The sequence below is a fragment of the Pocillopora verrucosa genome, chromosome 12 (assembly GCF_036669915.1).
Source record: "Pocillopora verrucosa isolate sample1 chromosome 12, ASM3666991v2, whole genome shotgun sequence".
NCBI lineage: Eukaryota > Metazoa > Cnidaria > Anthozoa > Scleractinia > Pocilloporidae > Pocillopora > Pocillopora verrucosa.
The window spans coordinates 4,196,128-4,219,850 of record NC_089323.1 but is presented as its reverse complement, the minus strand read 5'-3'; the positions used below and the strand labels follow the sequence as shown (position 1 = coordinate 4,219,850).

Sequence of the window (23,723 nt, the reverse complement as noted above, 5' to 3'; positions counted from 1 at the left end):
TCGAGATAAACAACAACATTGTAGCGAATTCATCTTATATTTTTCAGGTAAATGTTGCAATCAGCTCCGAGTCTAAATGTATGCTATGCTCCCAGAATATAGAAAAAAGATTACGAGTGATTTTTGGCATAGAGTAAGAAGAGGACGATGCTCGATTAGCATCGCGCTTACGAAACTAGATTTAATAGCGTCGCAGCACCGTTCGCAAAGAAACCTAGCCGATCAGAATTCACGAAATAATCGGCAAAATGGGTTAAGCAATAAAAAGCCGTTTTATATTTTCTTGCAAAGGAGCGACGCTACAGAACACGATTAGTGTCAGGTTTGCGTGGATGTTCCCTCGCTTCCTTTTCACCTTGGGGGGAGGGGAGGGTACGGCCAGAAGTAGGTTACTGGATGTTTAGTCATGCAGTGAAACGAAAATTCATAAGTGTTTCATGGTCCGCTTCATTTTGCATGCTACTTTATTATACAAGCCTTTGAAGCAGTCACAAGACTTACAAGATTGGTTTGACGCATCCCTAACCGTCCAGAGGTATCGATAAGGTTTACGAAAAAAAGATATTGTGTGAACTTTAAAAAAAAAAGCAAAAATTAATCCCTCCTCAGACCCGGCATCCTGAAGCTTATGTTACGCGCTTGGCCGCCTTTGCAGTTTTTTTTCAAGACCTAGTCATGCAAGATTAGTCATGGGTTAACGACGACAAGCCAAATGAATGATAAGGATGAGTTTCTAAAGAAACTGTGCTACAGCATCGGTGGGAGAGTATATCAGGGTAATTTAGTATTATCAACCGAGTTGATAACGTAAACTGACTACCGTAAAGAGTTTCAAAGTTAACGTTTCAATCGTTAGCCCTTCGTCAGAGTGATTGGAGGAATCGTGGATTGCTTGTTTGTTTATATGCAGAAAATAAGCTACGCTAGTGGTGGGAATAGGGTGTCTTCAAGACAGAACGGTTAAATTAAATTCTGCCTTGGGAAGTGGGGTTAAATTTCTAAAGAAACTGTACCGCGGCGTTGGTGGGGGTACCTTTGCCGAGAAAATTTCTAAAATAAATCAGTGCTCTAAGTAGTAAATTAACATTTCCATGCAGGAGAGACAAGGCTTCTACAAGAAAGCTGTTGCGTTCAAATGAATATCATTTTGTCTGATGAGCAAGTCATAACTCAGGATAGATACCTACGAAGACATTTTCTCCTCTCTATATTTTGATGAAGCTACAAAGTTTAAAACTTTTTTTCTGGCTGTTTCCGGGATAATCCGCTCTTTTAGCACTTTGTTGTTTTACATGAAGGTAGTAACAGCGACTTTCTAGGAAATCAGAAACTTACAACATTTTCTTCGGCAGAAAAAAATCTAAGGTTCTCGCAGTTTTTTTTGGCTCCTACTTGTGATAGCTGATAGCAGCCTTTTTATTATTTATGACCAAACCCAATTTAGGTTTGACCGATTCCTCTCCCTTTATTTAAGTTGAAAATTTCTCACAAGTAAACAACCTAACCATGCTGATAAATTCCCACACTGCGCTGAATCTAGCCCATTACCTCCCTCACCCTCCTCTTCCCCAATGAAAAGAAACATCACTTACGCACCTATTCCATTAGCCTGTTCCAGGCATCCTATTGGTAAAATGAGGCTAAGATGGGAGGGAGGTCTGGATTGTGTCGTTCGTTCTTTACCCGACCCGTTCCAGACCTTCCTCGTTTTTTTCACTCCTCCATTACTATTCCGCCGTTTACCAAAGCACTTTGTTTTACTGACTCAACGCCTGTGTTAAGAGCCTCTTGCGCTTTTATCGTGCTTTTTATATGAACAACCCGCATTTGATTTATAATGGTAATAGGACTGAGTGGAGTTCAATTGGGTCTTTAATCATACGAGTTATTGACAAAATCGTGGAAGTCCGATATGTTTGTATATCACGAATATAATAACAAATAGAATTGTGCAACACGAAGTCTTGTTACCAATTAATCAAAACTATGACAAAATTTGAAAAAGGAACTGGACATTGGTTATCTGTTTTCATTAAAACAAATAGTTTAACTCGGCTAAATGTACGACAGCAGCGCGCACATGACGCGTACTGTCCACTAGCACAGGCTTAACGTTAAATTGTCCCAGCACACTGTTCAATTACAAGCATGACACGTACACTATCCTGGTAGTGCTCAAATCGGACTGGTGATAACCAGTCATGTTCAAAAGTGTTGTTATAGTTTTGATTATGCTTGTTAATCCACCACCTGGTTAATATCTTCACAGATCTCCAGTCAGAAACAGTCTTCGCAAACATAAGTAATTAATCAAATAACAACAACTCACTTTAAATGACTAATAGACAATTCTTGACAATCAGAAGCAAGAAACAATCTTTCACGAGCCAAATTAGTACAGCAACAGAGTTTCTAAAGGCTCTTTCACAGCCATTCATATATCAGTAACAAAACTCTCTATCAACAACATGACTAAGAGGAAACTAGTCCATGGCAAACGTTTACAGAATCAGTTTTTTTCTCATCAGGAAGAAAACCAAATGACAACAATGTCTTTAATTTTCGAACACAAACACTTCCATTTCATTCACTGTGAAGTTTTGATTTCCTGTCAAAAAATTGAAACAATTCTGACCTACTGGGCACTGGTATGTATTGCCAAGGTTAACGGAGCAGTTGGAAGAATTTGGAGAGTTGCAAATGTTAAGGTCATGTCCACCTCCAAATACTGGACCATTGCTACTATAGCAGTAGATGGCATTTCCTTCCATACCATCTATCAGAGGCAACTTTGTTGGTGGCAAGCCACTGGCATTGACAAGGCTGAACAGGAAAGAACCTGGTGCTCTTTTGTACAATCCAGTATCTGACAAAAAATATTCACTGAGTTAGATTGGTTGTATTACAATTCTAAATAGCAAACCATGAGAGACAAAACCAGGACAAAGTCTGGTTTGACTATATGAGTTTAACACCCAGTTAAAAACTGTACAAGAAGCATTCCTGCCATACGATAAAAGTCACTCTCATATGAAAAAAAACATAAAAATTAAACAATAAAAAAACAAACAAACAAACAAACAAAATGAATACACAACTGCAACACCAACAGTAAAAACAGCGATACACCATTCATGGTATCAAGGGGTCCTTCAAAACCTGATATTCCCACTGAATTGTCAATCAAAAGGATTTATCCCTCAGAAATGTGAGCAAGCTGACAAATCTGATATTACTGTACAATAAAGGGGTGGAGGGGGGGGGGGTGGTTGATTGAATCTTCTATAAGTTTTTCATGAATTTGTGAAAGGAGAAATCTTACCAGAAGCTTCTTAAGATGAGGTTTGTGCTTTATGCCTGGAAGCTCTTATTGGGATTTTTTTTGTAGAACTAGATAGATTGTAAAGGTAGCACTTCCTGACCGATTTAAGGTTTTTTTTCTTTTTTGGCAAAATCATCATAACATTTCTTCAAAAAGAAAAGACGAAAAAGGTACAAGTTCCCAAGCAAAACACTTCTTGCTTCTGTAAATAGTTTGTAAAAGGAAAGTAAGCAGCAACTTTAAGCCCAAAATATTAGGAGAGGGGGGTGGGGGTGGGGAAGTACAGAAGTTTGATAGGTCTCACAGGAAGGCCTCTTACTTGACGATTGCCATGGCTGCTCGGTATATCCTCCAAATATGTAATTTCTGCTCTTTATCACGGTGACTGTTGGTCCTTTGTTATCACAACAGGAGTGGAAGTTAGAGGCGCTCCATCCATCGCGAGAAGCTCGGTATAACAACACGTAATCGTCACCTAAGCTTTCGCGAGTGTCCTTCAACCAGTCCACCAGGGTTTCGCGCTGTTCTGAAGAGAGAATTGCAGAATCTTTAAACGGCTTTGCTTTCAACTCATCGAGTATCCCATCGATTTGATAATATTCTGCCTCGTTTAACAACTCCTTGCGAACGACTTTATCGTCCGGTAACACGAGTTTCCCAGTGCGAAGATAATTTAAGATATGTCGGAAGTGTGTTCCGTCTCGGTCGATGAAGTAAGATCCATCCTCGCCAGGTTTTGTGTCAAATCTGCCTGAAAACATGGCATGTAACATGGAACCTGTGAAAGCAAGATGAAAAAAACCCTTTTAATACCTAAATCCTTTTTTTTCAAAAAGAATCAACTACATTTACCCAATTTGGCGTGTGGCATCGAACATCACAAAGCAAGCTACATTCAACCGTATCAAAAAGGTTTTTAAGTGTGGTGTATTCAGTTAACTAGAAGTAATGGCGGATTCTTTAAGACCACGTTCCACATGCCTGTTCGTTTGCCTGTTCGTTTTTAAACAAGCACAGACACGCAGCTGTAAGCTCAGAAGTCAGCCTGCAAAATGTAAATATCGTTTTGAACAATGGACTTTAAATCGAATTCGATTCTCTCAACTACTTAAACAGCTGCAGATGCAACAAGATTTGAATGTATGGATAAACAATTGAGTGGAAGCGTACTTTGTACAGCATATCACGTGATCTAAATCCTTAGTTCAAAATTCAAAACTTGCTTCAAGTTACCTGGATCTTTAGTCATAGTCGCCAAACTTGTGGAGAAAAAATGGCCTCCGACGTTGAGTTTCAGCATCGACGAGAAATGAACATGCTCGAGCTTCTTTGCCACCTCATCAAATGCATTTCTTTCCTTGCGAAGCCTGTTTGTCTCACGCTTCAGAATGTCGAAAGCGTCTTTGATGTGTTTATTTACTTTGTCTAAAGCTTCATCGCCTGGAAAATCTTTCTTTGAGTTACACTTCGTCGACATCTTAACTCAGTTGGGTGGGTTATTCAAAAGGACGGGTATCAAAATCAAATTTTTTTCCTGAGAATCCCGAGATATTTTGTGTATTCTTAGAATTTGCGCGTTGCTTTGATTCTCGGTAAGTTAATTTCTCGGAAATTTATGGTGTATCAATTTCGTCATGCATGAATTACTTCGAGTCACGCCATGCATGAAGATTAATTGGATATTGGAAAACGTTAATTATCAATAACTGTGATTCAGCCAAAAGGTCTGGATAGCAGCAAATATGTCACGAATTTAAGAAGTTAAGTTAAATTTAAAGTGCATGACAAAATGCTAATTGGACAAAACAGACAACAAAACAAAAAAATGTATGCAATTACAAGGGAAGTCTTAAATTAACATGATAAAGTTGATGATTAATTAAGCTGACTCGTAATGAATGCAATTCCCCGGTTTCCGTTTCAGACACTACGCTGACCTTTTATTTCAGATTACCTTACATTGGCCCTTTTTCTGTTGTCACGTAAAAAGGGGTTCGCTACTTTGCTAAGTGTTATTGAAATAACATAAATATTAATTTGGTTTTTTTATCTTTTAAAATGCGGTGAAATGATGCGGGTCATAACCTTTTTAGTGACTGGCCAAGGAGAACTAGTAAGTCTACTCACGAGCCATTAATGGCTCCTGGTCTACTGTTGTAAGGGAAGTCATTAGCAATCTTCAGGCGGCTGGAAAAAAATGTTTCTGTGGCATGTTCCACTGGTATAGCATGCACGGTGTACGATCCTAGTGTTGCTTGTACCGAATATTCCTATTATGAATTCGCTTCGCGGTCAATTTTACCGCATCTCTTCCCCGTCGACACTTTTTCAGCCAAAATAATTCAAGCTTAAGTGCTCACAGCAAATCCCACAGAATATGCAAAATTTGTCTGTTGTTTATCTGTTTTAATTTCACCTCGCTGTCTGATTGTAAATTAATCTATTGTATCACTCGTGGTAGAGAGAAAATTACTATTCTATTAAAAACTATTCCTTAAAATGTGTCAAATTATCAACGGTTCTTGTCGTGACTTAAGACCGAGTCACGCAAAGCGTGACGCCTTCATGAAATAACTGTTTGCTTTTCCTCTAGACGTGAGCTTGGGCCACCTGTGCTTAAATTCAAAAACACTATTCACATTCAATGGGATTAACCTACACTTAATCATCAACGTTATAATATTGATTTAAAACTTTCATTGTAATTGCACACATTGTTTCGTTCTATTGTCTGTTTTGTCCAATAAGCATTTGCCATACACTTTAAATTCAACTTTGTACTTTGTATAAATCAGAACAGATGACAGTAGAACTGTCGAAAGATGTTTTTAAAAGATGTCGAATATTTTCTTAAACTGTCATTCTATATTTACACCGTTTCGCTAAACACTTTACACTATGCAAGAAACCCACTATCAGAATGAAATCGATAAATTCAAAAGAAATGCACTGAGGATAAAATAACAGTTGAGATAAGGCCTGACGAGTAAATAAATAAAAATAATGTAGAGTTGTACAAAAGATAGAAAGGATGTAGTACTCTAAGTATGACATTTTTGTGGTTTTGATAGTACTCTGATTTTCCTGGATCGACGAAAGAACGTATCCTAAGAAAAAAATTTCGTAAAATGATAAGCCATAAAACCTTAACACTTCCGGTCCTGAAATGAGAAAATGTCAACATCGTACCCAGGACTTTATCGGTCAATTTTTTTTTTTTTTTTTTTTTTTTCTTTTTTAAGATGGCGGCCGGCCGGTTGGAAATATAACAGTGTTTCTGAAGAGTGGCTCCAAAAAGGTTACTCAAGGCTAATGAGGAAGACTCTGATTGATCCTCATGATGGAATTGATGAAGAAGGCCCAAAATCATATTAAAAGGTTTCCACTGATCATAAGATACCGATTTACGATAGAAGTGGCAATTTTAGGAACCGGGCTGGCTCTTGATTTAATGGTTACCAGGTGACTGCGGATTACAAATACACCACGTTATCTAACTACAGAACCAAGACGACAGGAACAACGCTTAATTTTAAAGGGGAACAGAAACTTAGAAGGAGATGACGGTTCTTTTTCCTTTTTTTTTTTTTACGCATAGGTACAAAACATGACCTTCCTTTAAGCTCTAAAGAGTATCAACCTCAGAAAATCTAAAAAATCTTGGCACCCCCATAAATTTACATGAGAACTGAAGCTAGTTTAAAAACCTTACTCACCCTTCCCCGCTTCCCCTCACAACACCTTAATAAAACAAACTGCCCCTGCCTGCCCCCACTGCCTGCCTGTCCAATACAAATTAAGGCTTCCTTTTCTTTACGAACTTTACTTATCTCGTGCCTCAAAATACTCAATGTATCAGTAATGTGCTTGTTTACTTCGTCTAGGGCTACATCGTTCGGCAAATCTTTCTTTGAACTGCGAGAGAAAGACATCTCAGATTCTTTCGCATCGTTTTGCGAGTCACTTTTCGTCGAAATGTGGGAGGGAAACATTTCAACTTTCTTCAACAAGCCGTCGACGAGTACGAAATGCAAAGAGTTCCAGGATTTAACAAAAGCATCTATGTCTTCATATTTCTCGGAAATTGCACGAGGTTTTGATTAATTCTCGGTATTTCGATTGCTCAGAAACAACTGGTGACTCACATTGAAAGGAAGCGAGGGAAGGTCCACGCAAACCCGACACTAATCGTGTCAAGTGACGTCACTCTAAGCTATGCAGAATTATATAACTTGATGATACATTTTGCGAAGTGGAACGTGTTAGCGTGAAAGTTTATCGAGATAAACAACAACATTGAAGTGAATTCATTTTCCATTTTTCGGGTAAATTTGCAATTCAGCGTCCGAGTTCAAATAAATACTTTAGTTTGCTCCAAGAATATAGGAAAAGATTACGAGCGGACGATGTTCGGTTAGCATTGCGCTTACCAAACTAGATTTCATAGCATCGCGGCACTGTTCGCAAAGAGACCGAAAGTTGAAGGTGGACGATCCTCTGGCCCAAGTTCATTAAGATAGTGCACCTGGTCTTCTATGAGAGCTTTAACAGGCAGCACAAATAATATAGTCACTGGTTTTTTTTAGAGAAGAAAGCCGATGAATTACTGGCGCTGCTTGATATATTAAAGATTCTCCAAAGCCATTTGGAAACGAAAGAGACACATCGTTACCTTCAAAAAAGATATCGATGGCTTTCAGCTGTTCTTCTTGAAATTTTTCCATCCAAGAGTCACACAAACTACCTTAAAACCTCGTCATAGATCGCTTTTGTCTAAAAAGTTGACCATGCAAGCTTTTGTGCACCATCCTGTTCGTAAGAGTGAAAAAAAAAATTACTAACCCTAGACAATCAGAATTCACATAAGAACCGGCAAAAGGGGTTAACCAATAAAAAGCGGCTATATATTTTCTTGCAAAAGAGTGACGTCACGGAAAACGATTAGTGCCAGTTTTTCGCGGATGTTCCCTTGCTTCCATTTCACCTTGGGGTAGGGGGGGAGGGGGGAGGGTACGGTTAGACGTGGGCTACTGGATGTTTAGTTATGCTGTGCAATGAGAATCCAGAAGTGTTTTATCGTCCACTTCATTTCGCATGCTACTTTATTATACAAGCCTTTGAAACAGTCAAAAGACACGAAAGATTGGTTTGAAGCATCCCTGAGCGTCCAGAGGTATCGATAAGATTTACGAAAATTAGTTGTTGTGTGAACTTTTTTAAAAAAAAATTAATGAATCCCTCTTCAGAGCCAGCTTCCTGGGGCTTATATTACGCGCTTGACCGCCTTTGCCGGTTTTTTTCAAGACCTAGTTCGACGAGAATAGTCATGGGTTAACGTCCACAAGACAAATGAATAGAGGGGGAAAATTTCTAAAGAAATTGCTGCGTCGGTAGGAGAGTATAACAGGGTAATTTAGTATTATCAACTGGGTTGATAACGTAAATTGGCCACCGTGGAGAGTTTAAAAGCTAACGTTTCGATCGTCAGCCCTTCGTCAGAGTGATTGGAGGAATTGTGGGTTGGGTGTTTGCTTATATGCAGAAAATAAGCTACGCTAGTGGTGGGAATATGGTGTCTTCGAGACAGAACGGTTAAACCCAATCCTGCCTTAGGTAATGGGGTTAAATTTCTAAAGAAACTGTATCGCGGCGTTGGTGAGGGTATCTTTGCCGAGAAAATTTCTAAAATAAATCAGTGTTCTAAGTAATAAATTAACATTTCCATGCAGGAGAGACAAGGCTTCTACAAGGAAACTGTTGCGTTCAAATGAATATAATTTGTCTGATGAGCAGGTCATAACTCAGGATAGATGCCTACGAGGAAATTTTCTTCTCTTTATGTTATGATGAAGCTACACAGTTTAAACTTTTTTTTCTATTTCGGGATAATGCGCCTTTTTAGCACTTTGCTGTTTTACATCAAGGTAGTAAAAGCGACTTTCTAGGAAACCAGAAACTTACAACATTTTCTTCGGCAAAAAAAGTTTAAGGTTCTCGCAATTGTTTTGTCTGCTACTTGTGATAGCTGATAGCAGCCTTTTTATTGTGTCATTTAGGTTTGACCGATACCTCTTCCTTTGTTTAAGTTGAAAATTTCTCACAAGTAAACAACTTAGCCATGCTCATAAATTCCCACACTGCGCTGACTCTGGCCCATTACCTCCCACACCCTTCTCTTCCCCAATGAAAAGAAACATAACTAACGCACCTATTCCATTAGCCTGTTCCTGGTAAAATGGAGCTAAGATGGGAGGGAGGTCTGGGTCGTGTCGTTCGTTCTTTACCCGACCCGTTCCAGATCTCCCTCGTTTTTCCACTCCTCCGCTACTATTCCTCCGTTTACCAAAGCACTTTGTTTTATTGACTGAACGCCTGTGTTAAGAACCTCTTGCGTTTTTATCGTGCTTTTTATATGAACAACCTGTATTTGATTTATAATGGTAATAGGACTGAGTGGAGTTCAATTGGGTCTGTAATCATACGAGTTATTGACAAAATCGTGGTAGTCCGATTTGTTCGTGTATGACGAGTATGATAACATATAGAATTGGGCGACACGAAGTCTTGTTACAAATTTATCAAAACTATGACAAAATTTGAGAAAGGAACTGGACATTGGTTATGTTTTTCATTAAAAAAAAAATAGTTTAACTCGGCAAAATGTGCGACAGCAGCGCGCACATGACGCGTACCGTCCACTAGCACAGGCTTAGCGTTAAATTGTCCCAGCACACTGTTTAATTACAAGCATGAAACGTACACTATCCTGTTAGTGCTCAAATCGGACTAGTGATAACCAATCATGTTCAAAAATGTTGTTGTAGTTTTGATTATGCTTGTTAATCCACCACCCGGTTAATATCTTCACAGATCTCCAGTCAGAAACAGTCTTCGCAAACGTTAGTTTTAATAACTCAGTCTTGATCAAGTAACAACAACTCACTTAAATGACTAATAGACAATTCTTGACAATCAAAAGCAAGTAACAATCTTTCACGAGCCAAATCAGCACAGCACCAGAGTTTCTAAAGGCTCTAACACCTCCATTCATATATCAGTAACAAAACTCTGTATCAACAACATGACTAAGAGGAAACTAGTCAATGGCAAACGTTTACAGAATCAGTTTTAGTCTTATCAGGAAGAAAAAAAATGACAACAATGTCTTTAATTTTCGAACACAAACACTTCCATTTCACTCACAGTGAAGTATTGACTTCCTGTTAAAAAATAGTGACCATTCTGACCTACTGGGCACTGGTATGTATTGCCAAGGTTAACAGAGCAGTTGGAAGAATTTGGAGAGCAGCAAATGTTAAGGTCATTTCCACCTCCAAATACTGGACCGTTGCCACTGTAGCAAAAGATGGCTTTTCCTTCCTGACCATCTATCAAAGGCATCTTTGTTGGTGGCAAGCCACTGGCATTGACAAGGCTGAACAGGAAAGAACCTGGTGCTCTTTTGTGCAATGCAGTATCTGACAAAAAATATTTACTGAGTTAGATTGGTTGTATTACAATTCTCAATAGCAAATAGGGACAAAACAAGGACAAAGACTGGTTTGACTATGTGAGTTAAAAAAAAATGATAACATCCGCTTAAAAACTATACAACAAGCATCCCTGCCATACGATAAAAGTCGTTCTCAAACGAAAAAAAAACAACAACAACAAAATTAAAACAAAACAAAAACAAACACCAACAATAAAAACAGTAATGCACTTTTCACGGCATTAGCGTGTCCTTTATAACCTGATATTCCCACTGAACTGTCAGTCAAAAGGGTTTATCCCTCAAAATGTGAGCAAACTGGTATCTCTGTACAAGAAACGAAGGAGGGGCGGTTGATTGAATCTTCCATAAGTTTTTCTTGAATTTGTGAAAGGAGAAAGTTTACTAGAAGTTTCTTAAGATAAGGTTTGAGCTATATGCCAAGGAGCTCTCATTTGGGATTTTTTGTAGAACTTAATAGATTGTAAAAGTAGCATTTCCTGACCGATTTAAGTTTTTTCTTTTTTTTTGGCAGAATCATCTTTACATTTCTTCAAAATGAAAAGACAAAAAAACTGCAAGTTCCCAAACAAAACTCTTCTTGCTCCTGTAAATAACTTGTAAAAGCAAAGTAAATATTAGGAGGGGAAGTAAAGGAGTTTGATGCGGCTGACAGGAAGGCCTCTTACTTGACGATTGCCATGGCTGCTCGGTATATCCTCCAAATATGTAATTTCCGCTCTTTATCACCGTGACTGTTGGTCCTTTGTTATCACAACAGGAGTGGAAGTAAGAGGCGGCCCATCCATCGCGAGAAGCTCGGTATAACAACACGTAATCGTCGCCTAAGCTTTCGCGTGTGTCCTTCAACCAATCTACCAGAGTTTCACGCTGTTCTGAGGAGAGAATTGCAGAATCTTTAAACGGATTTGCTTTCAACTCATCGAGTATCCCATCGATTTGATAGAATTCTGCCTCGTTCAACAACTCCTTGCGAACGACTTTATCGTCCGGTAAGACGAGTTTCCCAGTGCGAAGGTAATTTAAGATATGTCGGAAGTGTGTTCCATCTCGGTCGATGAAGTAAGATCCATCCTCGCCTGGTTTTGTGTCAAATCTGCCTGAAAACATGGCATGAAACATGGAACCTGTGAAAACAAGATGAAAAAACCTCCTTTTAATACCTAAATCCTTTTTTTAAAAGTCAATCAACTTCATTTACCCAGTTTGGCGGGTGGCATCGTACATCACATGGCAAACTATTGTCAGCCATATCAAAATTGTTTTCATCGTGATGTAGTGAGTTAACTAGAAGTAATGGCGGATTATTTAGGACTGCGTTCCACATGCCTGTACGTTTTTAAACAAGCGTAAAGACGCAGGTAAAAGCTCGGAAATCGGCATGTAAAACGGAAGTACCGTTCCGAACAATGGACTTTAAAATCGAATTCTCTCAACTACTAAAACAGCTGCGGACGCAAGTAGGATTTGAATTTATGGATAAACAATTGAGTGGAAGCAAACTTTGTACAGTTTATCAACCAGCTAGATCTCAGTCCTTAGTTCAAAATTGGAAACTTGCTTCAAAGTACCTGGATCTTTAGTCATTGTCGCCAAACTTGTGGAGAAAAATGGCCTCCGACGTTGAGTTTCAGCATGGTCGAGAAATGAACATGCTCGAGCTTCTTTGCCACCTCGTCAAACGCATTTCTTTCCTTGCGAAGCTTGTTCGTCTCACGCTTTAGAATGTCGAAAGCGTCTTTGATGTGTTTATTTACTTCGTCTAAGGCTTCATCGTCGGGTAAATCTTTCTTTGAGTTACGCTTCGTCGACATCTTAATTCAAGAGGGTTATACAAAAGGACGGGTGACGAAATCAGTTTTTTTTTTTTTGCTGAGAAGCCCGAGATATATCGTCTATTCTCAGAACTTGCGTGCTGCTTTGATTCTCGGTAAGTTGATTTCTCGGAAATGTATGGGTGAATCAGTTTCATCATGCATAAATTACTTCGAGTCACGCCATGCATAAAAATTAATTGGATATTGGAAAACGTTGACTATCAATCACTGTGATTCAGCCAAAAGGTCTGGATAGCAGCAAATACGTCACGAATTTAAGAAAATATACGACCTCTTTTAAAAACATGTTCCCAAAGTTCTTCTGACATCTTCAGTTCTGATTTATACAAAGTACAAAGTTTAATTTAAAGTGTGTGACAAAATGCTCATTGGACAAAACAGACAACAGAACAAAAAAAAATGTATGCAATTGCAAGGGAAGTCTTAACATGATAAAGTTGATGATTAACTACGCTGACTCGTAATGAATGCAATTCCCCGGTTTCCGTTTCAGACACTACGCTGACCTTAACGTAACATAACATAAATATTAATTTGGTTTTTTATTTTTTAAAATGCGGTGAAATGATGCGGGTCATAACTTTTTTAGTGACTGGCCAAGGCGAACTGGTAAGTCTAATCAGGAGCCATTAATGGCTCCTGGTCTACTGTTGTAAGGGAAATCATGAGCAATCTTCAGGCGGCTGAAAAAAAATGTTTCTGTGGCATGCTCCACTTGTATAGCATGCACAGTGTACGATCCTAGTGTTGCTTGTACCGAGTGTTCCTATTATGAATTCGCTTCGCGGTCAATTTTACCGCATCTCTTCCCCGTCGACACTTTTTCAGCCAAAATAATTCAAGCTTAAGTGCTCACAGCAAATCCCACAGAATATGCAAAATTTGTCTGTTGTTTATCTGTTTTAATTTCACCTCGCTATCTGATTGTAAATTAATCTATTATATCACTCGTGGTAGAGAGAAAATTACTATTCTATTAAAAACTATTCCTTAAAATGTGTCAAATTATCAACGGTTCCTGTCGTGACTTAAGACCGAGTCACGCAAAGCGTGACGCCTTCATGAAATAATCGTTTGCTTTTCCTCTAGAAGTGAGCTTGGGCCACCTGTGCTTAAATTCAAAAAACCATTCACACTCAATGGGAGCAACCTACACTTAATCATCAACGTTATGATATAAATTTAAAATTTTCATTGTAATTGCATACATTGTTTCGTTCTATTGTCTGTTTTATCCAATGAGCATTTGCCACACACTTTAAATTCAACTTTGTACTTTGTATAAATCAGAACAGAAGATGACAGTAGAACTGTCGAAAGATATTTTTAAAAGATGTCGAATATTTTCTTTAACTGTGATTCTATACTTACACCGTTTCGCTAAACGCCTTACACTATGCAAGAAACCCTCTATCAGAATGAAATGGATAAATTCAAAAGAAATGCACAGAGGATACAATAACAGTTGAGATAAGGCCTGACGAGTAAATAAATAAAAATAATGTAGAGTTTTACAAAAGATAGAAAGGATGTAATACTCTAAGTATGACATTTTTGTGGTTTTGATAGTTCTCTGATTTCCTGGATCGACGAAAGAACGTATCCTCAAAAAAAAATTTCGTAAAATGATAAGCCACAAAACCTTATCACTTCCGGTCCTGAAATGAGAAAATGTCAACATCGTACCCAGGATTTTATCGGTCTATTTCTTTTATTTATTTATTTATTTTTTTAAGACGGCGGCCGGCCGGTTGGAAATATAACAGTGTTTCTGAAGAGTGGCTCCAAAAAGGTTACTCAAGGCTAATGAGGCAGACTCTGATTGATCCTCATAATGAAATTGATGAAGAGGGCCCAAAATCATATTAAAAGGTTTCCACTGATCATAAGATACCGATTTACGATAGAAGTGGCAATTTTAGGAACCGGGCTGGCTCTTGATTTAATGGTTACCAGGTGACTGCGGATTACAAATACACCACGTTATCTCACTACAGAACCAAGACGACAGGAACAACGCTTAATTTTAAAGGGGAACAAAAACTTAGAAGGAGATGACGGTTCTTTTTTCCTTTTTTTTTTTTTTATTTTTTACGCATAGGTACAAAACATGACCTTCCTTTAAGCTCTAAAGAGTATCAACCTCAGAAAATCTAAAAAAACTTGGCACCCCCATAAATTTACATGAGAACTGAAGCTAGTTTAAAAACCTTACTCACTCTCCCCCGCTTCCCCTCACAACACCTTAATAAAACAAACTGCCCCTGCCTGCCCCCACTGCCTGCCTGTCCAATACAAATTAAGGCTTCCTTTTCTTTACGAACTTTACTTATCTCGCGCCTCAAAATACTCAATGTATCAGTAATGTACTTGTTTACTTCGTCTAGGGCTACGTCGTTCGGCAAATCTTTCTTTGAACTGCGAGAGAAAGACATCTCAGATTCTTTCGCATCGTTTTGCGTGTCACTTTTCTTCGAAATGCGGAAGGGAAACATTTCAACTTTCTCCAACAAGCCGTAGACGAGTACGAAATGCAAAGAGTTCCAGGATTTAACAAAAGCTTCTATGTCTTCATATTTCTCGGAAATTGCACGAGGTTTTGATTAATTCTCGGTATTACGATTTCTCAGAAACAACTGGTGACTCACCATTGAAAGGAACCGAGGGAAGGTCCACGCAAACCCGACACTAATCGTGTCACGTGACGTCACTCTAAGCTATGCAGAATTATATAACTCGATGATACATTTTGCGAAGTGGAACGTGTTAGCGTGAAAGTTTATCGAGATAAACAACAACATTGAAGTGAATTCATTTTCCATTTTTCGGGTAAATTTGCAATTCAGCGTCCGAGTTCAAATAAATACTTTAGTTTGCTCCAAGAATATAGGAAAAGATTACGAGCGGACGATGTTCGATTAGCATTGCGCTTACCAAACTAGATTTCATAGCATCGCGGCACTGTTCGCAAAGAGACCGAAAGTTGAAGGTGGACGATCCTCTGGCCCAAGTTCATTAAGATAGTGCACCTGGTCTTCTATGAGAGCTTTAATGGGCAGCACAAATAATATAAACACTGGTTTCTTTTAGAGAAGAAAGCCGATGAATTACTGGCACCGCTTGATATATTAAAGATTCTCCAAAGCTATTTGGAAACGAAAGAGACATATCGTTACCTTCAAAAAAGATATCGATGGCTTTCAGCTGTTCTTCTTGAAATTTTTCCATCCAAGAGTCATACAAACTACCTTAAAACCTCGTCATAGATCGCTTTTGTTTAAAAAGTTGACCATGCAAGCTTTTGTGCACCATCCTGTTCGTAAGAGTTAAAAATAAATTACCAACCCTAGACAATCAGAATTCACAAAAGAACCGGCAAAAGGGGTTAACCAATAAAAAGCGGCCATATATTTTCTTGCAAGAGTGACGTCACGGAAAACGATTAGTGCCAGTTTTGCGCGGATGTTCCCTTGCTTCCATTTCACCTTGGGGTGGGGAGGGGGAGGGGGGAGGGTACGGTTAGACGTGGGCTACTGGATGTTTAGTCATGCTGTGCAATGAGAATCCATAAGTGTTTTATCGCCCATTTCATTTCGCATGCTACTTTATTATACAAGCCTTTGAAACAGTCAAAAGACACGAAAGATTGGTTTGAAGCATCCCTGAACGTCCAGAGGTATCGATAAGATTTACGAAAATTAGTTATTGTGTGAACTTTTTAAAAAAAAAATTAATGAATCCCTCTTCAGAGCCAGCTTCCTGGGGCTTATATTACGCGCTTGACCGCCTTTGCCGGTTTTTTTCAAGACCTAGTTCGACGAGAATAGTCATGGGTAACGTCCACAAGACAAATGAATAGAGGGGGAAAATTTCTAAAGAAATTGCTGTGTCGGTAGGAGAGTATAACAGGGTAATTTAGTATTATCAACTGAGTTGATAACGTAAATTGGCCACCGTGGAGAGTTTAAAAGCTAACGTTTCGATCGTCAGCCCTTCGTCAGAGAGATTGGAGGAATTGTGGGTTGGGTGTTTGCTCATATGCAGAAAATAAGCTACGTTAGTGGTGGGAATATGGTGTCTTCGAGACGGAACGGTTAAACCAAATTCTGCCTTAGATAATGGGGTTAAATTTCTAAAGAAACTGTACCGCCGCGTTGGTGAGGGTATCTTTGCCGAGCAAATTTCTAAAATAAATCAGTGTTCTAAGTAATAAATTAACATTTCCATGCAGGAGAGACAAGTCTACTACAAGGAAGCTGTTGCGTTCAAATGAATATAATTTGTCTGATGAGCAGGTCATAACTCAGGATAGATGCCTACGAGGAAATTTTCTTCTCTTTATGTTATGATGAAGCTACACAGTTTAAACATTTTTTTTTTGGCTATTTCGGGATAATGCGCCCTTTTAGCACTTTGTTGTTTTACATTAAGGTAGTAAAAGCGACTTTCTTGGAAACCAGAAACTTACAACATTTTCTTCGGCAAGAAAAAGGTTAAGGTTCTCGCAATTGTTTTGCCTGCTACTTGTGATAGCTGATAGCAGCCTTTTTATTAAGACGAAACCTAATTTAGGTTTGACCGAAACTTCTTCCTTTGTTTAAGTTGAAAATTTCTCACAAGTAAACAACTAAGCCATGCTCATAAATTCCCACACTGCGCTGACTCTAGCCCATTACCTCTCACACCCTCCTCTTCCCCAATGAAAAGAAACATCACTTACGCACCTATTCCATTAGCCTGTTCCAGGCATCCTATTGGTAAAATGGAGCTAAGATGGGAGGGAGGTCTGGGTCGTGTCGTTCGTTCTTTATCCGACCCGTTCCAGACCTCCCTCTTTTTTCCACTCCTCCGCTACTATTCTGCCGTTTACCAAAGCACTTTGTTTTATTGACTGAACGCCTGTGTTAAGAGCCTCTTGCGCTTTTATCGTACTTTTATATGAACAACCTGTATTTGATTTATAATGATAATAGGACTGAGTGGAGTTCAATTGGGTCTGTAATCATACGAGTTATTGACAAATTCGTGGTAGTCCGATATGTTTGTATATCACGAGTATGATAACACATAGAATTTGTCACATAGAAGGCGACACGAAGTCTTGTTACCAATTTATCAAAACTATGACAAAATTTGAGAAAGGAACTGGACATTGGTTATCTGTTTCATTAAAAAAAAATAGTTTAACTCGGCGAAATGTGCGAGAGCAGTGCGTGCACATGACACGTACTGTCCACTAGCACAGGCATGACGTCAAATTATCCCAGTACACTGTCCAATTACAAGCATGATACGTACACTATCCTGTTAGTGCTCAAATCGGACTAGTGATAACCAATCATGTTCAAAAATGTTGTTGTAGTTTTGATTATGCTTGTTAATCCACCACCCGGTTAATATCTTCACAGGTCTCCAGTCAGAAACAGTCTTCGCAAACGTTAGTTTTAATAACTCAGTCTTGATCAAGTAACAACAACTCACTTAAATGACTAATAGACAATTCTTGAAAATCAAAAGCAAGTAACAATCTTTCACGAGCCAAATCAGCACAGCACCAGAGTTTCTAAAGCCTCTTACACCTCCATTCATATATCAGTAACAAAACTCTCTATCAACAACATGACTAAGAGGAAACTAGTCAATGGCAAACGTTTACAGAATCAGTTTTAGTCTTATCAGGAAGAAAAAAAATGACAACAATGTCTTTAATTTTGGAACACAAACACTTCCATTTCATTCACAGTGAAGTCTTGACTTCCTGTTAAAAAATGGTAACCATTCTGACCTACTGGGCACTGGTATGTAATGCCAAGGTTAACAGAGCAGCTGGAAGAATTTGGAGAGCAGCAAATGTTAAGGTCATTTCCACCTCCAAATACTGGACCGTTGCCACTGTAGCAGAAGATGGCTTTTCCTTCCTGACCATCTATCAAAGGCATCTTTGTTGGTGGCAAACCACTGGCATTGACAAGGCTGAACAGGAAAGAACCTGGTGCTCTTTTGTGCAATCCAGTATCTGACAAAAAAATATTTACTGAGTTAGATTGGTTATATTACAATTCTCAATAGCAAATAGGGACAAAACAAGGACAAAGACTGGTTTGACTATGTGAGTTAAAAAAAAAATGATAACATCCGCTTAAAAACTATACAACAAGCATCCCTGCCATACGATAAAAGTCGTTCTCAAACGAAAAAAAACAACAACAACAAAATTAAAACAAAATAAAAACAAACACCAACAATAAAAACAGTAATGCACTTTTCACGGCATTAGCGTGTCCTTTATAACCTGATATTCCCACTGAACTGTCAGTCGAAAGGGTTTATCCCTCAAAATGTGAACAAACTGGTATCTTTGTACAAGAAACGAAGGAGGGGCGGTTGATTGAATCTTCCATAAGTTTTTCATGAAATTGTGTTAGGAGAAAGTTTACTAGAAGTTTCTTAAGATAAAGTTTCAGCTATATGCCAAGGAGCTCTCATTTGGGATTTTTTGTAGAACTTAATAGATTGTAGAGGTAGCATTTCCTGACCGATTTAAGTTTTTTCTTTTTTTTTTGGCAGAATCATCTTTACATTTCTTCAAAATGAAAAGACGAAAAAACTACAAGTTCCCAAACAAAACTCTTCTTGTTCCTGTATACAACTTGTAAAAGCAAAGTAAACAGCAACTTGAAGCGCAAAATATTAGGACGGGAAGTAAAGGAGTTTGATGCGGCTGACAGGAAGGCCTCTTACTTGACGATTGCCATGGCTGCTCGGTATATCCTCCAAATATGTAATTTCCGCTCTTTATCACCGTGACTGTTGGTCCTTTGTTATCACAACAGTAATGGAAGTTAGAAGCGGCCCATCCATCGCGAGAAGCTCGGTATAACAACACGTAATCGTCGCCTAAGCTTTCGCGTGTGTCCTTCAACCAGCTTACCAGGGTTTCACGCTGTTCTGAGGAGAGAATTGCAGAATCTTTAAACGGATTTGCTTTCAACTCATCGAGTATCCCATCGATTCGATAGAATTCCGCCTCGTTTAACAACTCCTTGCGAACGACTTTATCGTCCGGTAAGACGAGTTTCCCAGTGCGAAGGTAATTTAAGATATGTCGGAAGTGTGTTCCATCTCGATCGATGAAGTAAGATCCATCCTCGCCAGGTTTTGTGTCAAATCTGCCTGAAAACATGGCATGTAACATGGAACCTGTGTAAACAAGATGAAAAAACCTCCTTTTAATACCTAAATCCTTTTTTTAAAATATAATCAACTTCATTTACCCAGTTTGGCGGGTGACATCGTACATCACATGGCAAACTATAATCAGCCATATCAAAATTGTTTTCATCGTGATGTAGTGAGTTAACTAGAAGTAATGGCGGATTATTTAGGATTGCGTTTCACATGCCTGTCCGTTTTTAAACAAGCGTTAAGACGCAGGTAAAAGCTCAGAAATCGGCATGCAAAACGGAAGTACCGTTCCGAACAATGGAGTTTAAAATCGAATTCTCTCAATTACTAAAACAGCTGCGGACGCAAGTAGGATTTGAATTTATGGATAAAAAATTGAATGGAGGCGAACTTTGTACAGTGTATCAACCAGCTAGATCTATATCCTTAGTTCAAAATTGAAAACTTGCTTCAAAGTACCTGGATCTTTAGTCATAGTCGCCAAACTTGTGGAGAAAAAATGGCCTCCGACGTTGAGTTTCAGCATGGTCGAGAAATGAACATGCTCGAGTTTCTTTGCCACCTCGTCAAACGCATTTCTTTCCTTGCGAAGCTTGTTCGTCTCGCGCTTCAGAATGTCGAAAGCGTCTTTGATGTGTTTATTTACTTCATCTAAGGTTTCAAAGCCGGGTAAATCTTTCTCTGAGTTACGCTTCGACGACATCTTAATCCAAGTGAGTCAAACAAAAGGACAGGTACCGAAATCTTTTTTTTTTTTTTTCCGAGAAGCCCGAGATATTTTTTCTATTCTCAGAATCCGATTTCTTGGAAATTTATGGTGTATCGATTTCATCATGTATTAATTACTTGGAAAACGTTAATTAGAAATGACTGTGTTTCAATATTTACACAATTTTAAGCTGAACACTACTGACTATGCAAGAAACCTAATATTAGAATGAAACAGATAAAATCAAACAAAATGTACAGAGGAGACAATAACAGATAAGGATGCTCCAAAGGGTTTTTAAAAATGTTGGCGTGCGCGTCAGTGCAACGAATTTTCTAAAAAATGTTTATGTTTTCGCTTTTAAAGGTCACTAAAGGCCATTAAAAGGCTATGAGCAAAGTTCGGACTATCGCTTGCTGTAGTAAATATGATCGAAATGATTTTCATCAATAAGCTAAGACTCCACGAAGGGAGGCGCTCGCCAATAATAATTTGGCTTTGTCTTTGATTTTCTTTAATTTGTTTCTATGAAATCTTTCAAAATTTTTATAATTTGTAAATATTGTCCTGCCGATCTTTTAAAAGCCGAAAAAAAATAGGTTTAAAAAGGCAGTTGCCTCGCTATTTGAAATTTTATAACTTGGTCTTATTTTTCTGTTAACAGGCACTAGAAAGGGCACAAGTATATGGTTAAAGGTCCAGCAAACCTTAGGAAATTCCATCGAAGGAAACGCGATGAATCTCACTTGAAAGACAGCTATTTTCTTTGTCTTAAAACGTTACCTAATGGAATGAAACTTCGCCAAAATCGGTATCTAAGCTTGCGTAGACTTTCGAATCTGTCGCCCTTTGGCAATCTTTCCCACGGTGTTTCCTTTTCGGTTGACCTCTTTTTCAGGCGCACAAGGCCTATGAATATTACGGATGCAGTTAACTAGAAGTAATGGTGGATTATTTAGGACTGCGTTTCACATGCCTGTCCATTTTTAAACAAGCGTAAAGACGCAGGTAAAAGCTCAGAAATCGGCATGCAAAACGGAAGTACCGTTCCGAACAATGGACTTTAAAATCGAATTCTCTCAACTACTAAAACAGCTGCGGACGCAAGTAGGATTTGAATTTATGGATAAAAAAATGAATGGAGGTGAACTTTGTACAGTGTATCAACCAGCTAGATCTCAATTCTTAGTTCAAAATTCAAAACTTGCTTCAAAGTACCTGGATCTTTAGTCATAGTCGCCAAACTTGTGGAGAAAAAATGGCCTCCGACGTTGAGTTTCAGCATGGTCGAGAAATGAACATTCTCGAGCTTCTTTGCCACCTCGTCAAACGCATTTCTTTCCTTGCGAAGCTTGTTTGTCTCACGCTTCAGAATGTCGAAAGCGTCTTTGATGTGTTTATTTACTTCATCTAAGGCTTCAAAGCCGGGTAAATCTTTCTCTGAGTTACGCTTCGACGACATCTTAATCCAAGTGAGTTAAACAAAAGGACAGGTGTCGAAAGCAACTTTTTTTTTTTCCGAGAAGCCCGAGATATTTTTTCTATTCTCAGAATCCGATTTCTTGGAAATTTATGGTGTATCGATTTCATCATGTATTAATTACTTGGAAACGTTAATTAGAAATGACTGTGTTTCAATATTTACACAATTTTAAGCTGAACACTACTGACTATGCAAGAAACCCAATATTAGAATGAAACAGATAAAATCAAACAAAATGTACAGAGGAGACAATAACAGATAAGGATGCTCCAAAGGGTTTTTAAAAATGTTGGCGTGCGCGTCAGTGCAACGAATTTTCTAAAAAATGTTTATGTTTTCGCTTTTCAAGGTCACTAAAAGCCATTTAAAGGCTATGAGCAAAGTTCAGACTTTCGCTTGTTGTAGTAAATATGATCGAAATGATTTTCATCAATAAGCTAAGACTCCACGAAGGGAGGCGCTCGCCAATAATAATTTGGCTTTGTCTTTGATTTTCTTTAATTTGTTTCTATGAAATCTTTCAAAATTTTTATAATTTGTAAATATTGTCCTGCCGATCTTTTAAAAGCCGAAAAAAAATAGGTTTAAAAAGGCAGTTTCCTCGCTATTTGAAATGTTATAACTTGGTCGTATTTTTTTATTAACAGGTACCAGAAAGGGCAAAAATATGGTTAAAGGTCCAGCAAACCTTAGGAAATTCCATTGAAGGAAACGCGATGAATCTCACTTGAAAGATAGCTATTTCCTTTGTCTTAAAACATTACGTAATGGAATGAAACTTCGCCAAGATCGGTATCTAAGCTTGCGTAGACTTTCGAATCTGTCGCCCTTTGGCAATCTTTCCCACGGTGTTTCCTTTTCGGTTGATCTCTTTGTCAGGCGCATAAGGCTTATGAATATTACGGATGCAGTTACCGGAAACCTTAGATTCCATCACATAAAAAAAATGTATTGTGTTAAACACTTTTTCAGATAACAATCGTGCGATCTTATCGAGCCGCCGTTTTGCATGTTCACACTTTTAAAGCTTGTGCTATGTTCCCACCCAGATCTCGCGCGGTCACAAAATCCCACGGAGCCTCCATAAGGTAGGGCATGACGAGGAAAGCACTAAAATTGACGAAGAATTGTACAAGAGATAGAAACGATGCATTACTCTAAGCATGAAAATTTGTCTTGTAGTTTTCTAATTTTATTGGATTGACAAAAGTAAGTATCCGCTGAAAAAAAAATTGCGTAAATTTTTTTAATTAAAAAAACAATGAATCCCTCCTCGGAGCCGGCTTCTTGTAACTTATATTAAGCGCTTGGCCAAGCTGATTAGTCATGGGTCAATGTCTAGAAGACAAGTGAATAGGGGATTCAGTCCTAAAGAAACTGTGGTGCTGCGTCGGTGGAAGAGTATAGCAGGGTAATTCAGTTAGTATTATCAACTGAGTTGATAGCGTAAATTGGCCACCCTAAAGATTTTAAAGCTGACGTCTCGAGCGTTAGCCCTCAGTTAGAGCGATTGGAGGAACTGTGAGTTGTCTGTGTGTGTTTATATGCAGGAAATAGAGCTACGCTATTAATGGTGTCTTCAAGACAGAACGGTTAAACCAAACCCAGCTCTGAGTTGATAATGCAAATTGTGATGAATTTCAATAGCCGATGTTTCGAACGTTAGCCCTTTG

The 23,723-nt window shown here is 38.5% G+C and overlaps 1 protein-coding gene and 1 non-coding gene across 2 annotated transcripts in view; one reads left to right on the top strand and one right to left on the bottom strand.

Annotated features, from left to right (window-relative positions):
* Positions 1–20,566, bottom strand: part of LOC131793497 (uncharacterized) — a 28,203-nt gene extending 7,637 nt beyond the window's left edge. Inside the window, exons 1-9 of the transcript XR_010715864.1 lie at positions 20,318–20,566; positions 19,415–19,873; positions 18,390–18,689; positions 12,407–12,654; positions 11,504–11,962; positions 10,501–10,800; positions 4,556–4,804; positions 3,642–4,100; positions 2,567–2,866 (exon numbers count right to left, since the gene is read on the bottom strand). This is a non-coding gene — a transcript (uncharacterized protein). The remainder of the gene's footprint in view (positions 1–2,566; positions 2,867–3,641; positions 4,101–4,555; positions 4,805–10,500; positions 10,801–11,503; positions 11,963–12,406; positions 12,655–18,389; positions 18,690–19,414; positions 19,874–20,317) is intronic.
* LOC131793486 (glycine dehydrogenase (decarboxylating), mitochondrial) overlaps positions 1–23,723 on the top strand; it is a 202,057-nt gene that overhangs the window by 104,210 nt on the left and 74,124 nt on the right. The window lies entirely within an intron of this gene.